Source organism: Pteropus medius, unplaced genomic scaffold (genome assembly GCF_902729225.1).
Source record: "Pteropus medius unplaced genomic scaffold, Ma_sr-lr_union100, whole genome shotgun sequence".
In the NCBI taxonomy this organism is placed as follows: Eukaryota; Metazoa; Chordata; class Mammalia; order Chiroptera; family Pteropodidae; genus Pteropus; species Pteropus medius.
Genome location: NW_024340700.1, coordinates 1,266,385 through 1,271,893, shown reverse-complemented (window position 1 = coordinate 1,271,893; position 5,509 = coordinate 1,266,385). Strand labels below are relative to the sequence as shown.

The 5,509-nt window shown below is 28.4% G+C and overlaps 1 pseudogene; it reads right to left on the bottom strand.

Moving 5' to 3' along the window:
- Window positions 1-2,426: 2,426 nt before the first annotated feature.
- LOC120618308 (uncharacterized) lies at window positions 2,427-2,545 on the bottom strand (annotated as a pseudogene).
- Between the last annotated feature and the right edge of the window lie 2,964 nt (window positions 2,546-5,509).

Genomic DNA, 5,509 nt, shown 5'->3' with positions numbered 1-5,509 from the left:
TTAAAGGCTTTTTTTTTTTTTTCCCATGAAGATACTCATTCATTTCAGCACCATTTGTTGAGAAGGATATCATTTTCCCACCTAATTACCTTGGCCCCTTTTTTTCAGAATTCAATTGATCATATGTGGATCTATTTTTAGATTCTCTTTTCATTGATATTATATATCTTTATGCAATATCACAGTCTTTATTATTGTAGCTCTATAGCAGCCTCAAAGTTAGGTAATATAAACTCTACACTTTTGTTTCGCAAAACACAATTTTTTTTACTATTTTAGGTCCTTTGCATTTGCATACAATTTTTAAAATCTGCTTGTCAGTTTCTACCAAAAAAAATAACATAGCAGGGAGTTTGATTGCAATTGGGTTGAATCTACAGATACATTTTGGGGGAAATGATATTTTAGTAATATTTAGCCTTCCAATCTATGAATATAGCATGTCTCCATTTATCTATAACTTAAATATTCTAAGCAGTGTTTTGTAGTTTTAATGTATATGTCTTCAACATAATTCCTAAAATCTACCTCTCAATATTTCATGGTTCTGGATGCTATAGTAAACAATATTTTTAAATTTAATTTTTCATGCTAATGGTAATACAATGTTAGTTATATACTTTGGATCCTACGAAGTCATTAAAATCACTTTGAGTAACTTATATGTAGATCCCTTAGTATATTTTATGTTCAGAATTATGTCATCTACTAATTAAGACAGTTTTACTTCTTTTTCAATCTATATACCTTTTACATTTCTTTTCTTGCCAGATTGCACTGGCTATGACCTCCAGCAAAAGTTGAAGTGGTGAGAGTGGACATTTTTGTCTTGTTTCTGATTAGAGGGGAAACCAGTCATCTACTGACCATTATGGTGACAGCTGTAGGTTTTCAAAAGGTGCTTCTAATGAAGTTGAGAAAGTTTGTTTCTTTGTAGAGAGGTTTTTTTTTTATGACAAAGAATTGTTAAATTGGGGCAATGCTGTTTCTGCATCTATTTAGATAAACATAATTTTTTTTTGGTTAATATGGTGAGTTAGTGACTTATTTTCAGTGTTAATCAAACTCACAGTCCTGATATAAATCATAATTTGTCATGTATATTACCCTTTTTATATGTTACTATTTTAGATTTACTAATGTTTAGTTAAGTATTTTTATGTCTATATTCATGATGGATATTAGTCTATAGTAAATTTTTGTAATTCTTATATTGAGTACAGAGTAATGTTGGCCTTACATAATTAGTTGGAACATGGTCCTTCCTGAAAGAGTTTGTAGAATTTGTACAATTTCATCCCAAAATTTTTGATAGAACTTGCTAGTGAAACCATAAGGGCCTATAGTTTTCTTTCTTTGGAAGGTATTTTTATTACTAATTCAGTGTTTTAAGTAAATATAGAATGATTCAGATTCTTTTATTTTTTCTTATATCAGTTTTGGTAACTTGTATCTTTTAAGGAAATTATTTTGTCCAAGTTGTCAAATTTATTAGCATAAAGTTACTCATATTTCTTTATTATCCTTTTAATGTCTGTAGTGTCTATAGTCATGCTCCCTTTTTCCTGATACGGTGACTTGTGTCTTCTCTATTTTTTTATATTAGGCTTTTTTTTTACAGAGGCTCATCAATATTATTCATTCTTTTCAAGAATTAGCTTTGGTTTCATTGATTTTTTTTCTATTATCTGTCCATTTTGTTTTATCAATTTCCCCTTGTAGCTTTATTCTATTTATTCTATTTATTTTAAGTTTACTTCACTCTTCATTTTACAATTTTATGGTGGAAGCTTAGAACCCCGATTGTAGAAATTTCTCCTTTTATAACTATTATATTGTAACCATTATAACTATTATATTATAGTAATAGTTATTATGTAACTATTAAAGCTCTGAATTTTTCTCTAAGCAGAGTCTTAGCTGCATCCACAAATTTGGACTTTTAAATATTTTTAATTTAATTCAATTTGTAAAAATTTTCTTTTGTGATTTCTTCTTGGACCCATGTGCTATTTTTAAGTTTATTGTTGCTATAATCTCAATGTTTATGTTTCCCCAAGATTCATATGTTGAACTCCTAAAGCCCAATGTGATGATATTAGGTAGGAGGCAGGCAGGACCTTTGGGAGGTGATTAGGTCATGAGAATGTAGCCTCATGAATGAGATTAGTGCTCTTATAAAAGAAACTCCAGAGAGCTCTCTTGCCCAGAAATTTTATTAATTTTAGTTTTTATGATTTTCTTTTCTCTTCTTCTTATGTTCAATTTTAACTTTAACTCTTTGAACATATTTACAATGGATGTTTTGAAGTGTTTATGTGCTTATTCAAACATCTGGTTATGTTTCTATTGACATTTTATTCTGATTATGGGTCATATTTTTCTGCTTCTTTGTATGTCTGGTAATTATTTATTTATTTTTTTAATGCCTACAGCACCTGGTATTCCTAGGTAGTCTCCCATCCAAGTACTAACCAGGTCCGACCTTGCTTAGCTTCCAAGATCAGACAAGATGGAGCACGTTCAGAGTGGCATGGTTGTAGATTGTGTCTAGTAATTATTGATTAAATGTTAAGTATTATAAATTTTATGTTGTTGAGTGTGTGGACTCTGTGATTCCTCCTTTGAATATTATATTTTTGGTTTTGTGGATTAACATGATCCTTTCAAGGTTAGTTTAAAAGCTTTGTTAAGAGTATAACTAGAGTAGCATTTACTCTAGGTATGGTTTAGCTCTCCTATTAAGGATGACTAAATGACTCCTCCAGGATTGTAATAATAATAATAACAATAATAACAATAATTAATAATAATATCTCTTCACTGTGACTGGTTGGAAATAACATGTCTCCCAGTCCCTTTGTTCAACATCAACCCCTATGTAGTTTTATACATATTTTCACAGAGTTCCAACTTTTGTATGAGAAATTTGATACTCAGTCACAAATACAAGGGGATCCCCATATAGATTCCTGGAGCTTTTTCCATCATAACTACCCTCCTTCAGTACCCTGCTGCACAAATTTGTTTCCTCTCCAAACTCTCATCTTTATCTCTGCAGTTCAATGGAACTGCTGTGTTCTGCTTGAGTTTTCCTTCCTTCACTGAGTTTATGAACTGTCTCCAGAGAAAAAGTTGGATCAATTACTGGGTTCATCTAGTATGTTTCTCTTTTAACAGGTCATACTGTTTTGTACTGCCTATCATTTAATATCTTAAAACAGCATTTTTATATTTTTCCCAGTGTTCTAGTAGTTTATATATATATATATATATATATATATATATATATATATATATATATATATATAAAACTCTCTCTCTCTCTCTCTCTCTCTCTCTCTCTCTCTCTATATATATATATATATATATATAACATATATATATGAGTACTAATTAGTCCTCATGACTGGAATGAAAATTCTCAAATTTACATGTTTTAAATAATTTTTAAGAAGACTAGATACAAATATAATGATAATTCATCTTAATGATTTAAGAAATATAATGAGCTAGAACAATTTTGAAGATCATAGCCTGACACTATTCTATTACCGTTAGTATTAACAATATGACCTTTGAAATAGATCATGGTATTTAAAACTTTTTCAAATTATATTTTAATAGCTTGTCACAAGCTATCTCACAAAATATGAGATCAAAAATAGAAAAATTTTTTTAACTCAACAATTTTTACAAACCTATAAAATTATGTCAGATTAGTTAATTTATATTTACATTATCAATAATGAGAAAATCATAGCACTAGTTATTAATAAGCTAAAGATTTATTTACCAAAATACATTTTCTAAGTAATTAATCATAAAATTTTGAATTGCCAATAAATATGAGAAAATTTTATACTAGAAAATATCATTAAAGGTTAGAAAATTGAAGTTTATTTCTAAGATAGGAAACCCCACTCCCAAAGTAGAATATCTTATCTTTACATAAAAAGTACATATGATTTTAAAATCTGACTTAATAAAAGTATAAGTATATATCTGAAAGAAACAAAATATAGTTTAAGATACCATTATTAAAACTTATTCTAAAAAGAGTAAAAACTTAGAAGCATTGTTTTATATTTTACCTTAGAAAGAAATGATTAAATCATATCATTAAACCATGTAGAAAAAAATGTAATAGTTTAAGAAAGCTTTCAATACATTATAGGGCCAATATAATATAGAAATCTATTAAAAACAAATTGCATGTCCAATACATAATCTTAATGTTAAGTATGAATGATTTTTAAATTATTTATATTTAAAGAGAAAAAATATTAAAATCTAAGTTCCTAGAAAATTGTCATACAAAAACATATGTTCTTTGGACAGTAAATGGTATGAAAGAAACCCTATAGGCTAATCACAAACCACCATTATTTTATGTGAAATTTCTATAACTACATAGAAAAGGAATAATATTTAACTTTTAAGACTTTAAAATATAAAAATATTAATAATTTAAATTAAAAATTAAAAAACAAAAGAAACATGGAAAAAAGAAAAAATAAATTTAATATATGGAAAAAAAATTAAATCAAAAACATCTATGAAGAAAGAATAAATATAATCTAGACTAATTTATTTTTTTTAAACTCCATAACTCAATAGGAAATCAGGTTTCCTAAATGCAGAATTTAAGACCAAATGTAAATTTTAAGATTTTGACCTAATATTGTACATTCAGTTCTACTCAAAACCACATTTAAAGTCAATAAAAAGTAGTTCTATCACTTTTTGTAGGTTGAGGAAATTAATGTCTATTTTATACTTAAGAAGACACTAGAAGTTTTTAAGCTGAGAAATAACATGATTGAGCCTCTGCTTTTGATAATAGTTTTATCAATGTGGAGGCTTGACTGGAAAAGATAGATAAGAAAAGTGAAAGCAAATGAGGCATTGTGTATTCATTCATTCATTCATGCATTCTAGTAACAAATCATTATAGAGTGGCTGTTATGATGTAGAAACTAGACACCATGGCTACTACGAAAAGAAATCAAACAAACAAACAAAACCAGTATAGACAACATGTTGCTTTCATAGCACTTATATTTCAGTGAAGAAACAAATAATAAAGTAATAAAGTTTTAAGTGAGTATTACAAATTGTTATAACATTTATAAAGGAAATGAGCAAGTGACATAACAGTAATTTTAAGGTGACAGCTCTTTAAATAGGGTGTCAGGAAATTCTATCTGAGGAGGTGATACTTAAACTGCGACACAGCACAGGACTCAAAGGAATGCAAGGTCAGTAGGGAACAGAGAAAATATTTGGAAGATGTTTGAGAGAGTGAATTAACAAGACTTGCTAACCAACCGGATACGAGGATTTAAGGATTATTCTAAAGTTTCAGGTTGGAGCAACTGGCTGTCTGGCAGTATTAATAACTGAGATAGAAAATACAGAAAGACTGCCAGGTGTGAGTTAAATATATTGACGTATTGCCATTGGAGATGTCCAGTTGGTTATTTCTAGTTCTTCTGAAGGCATGTTA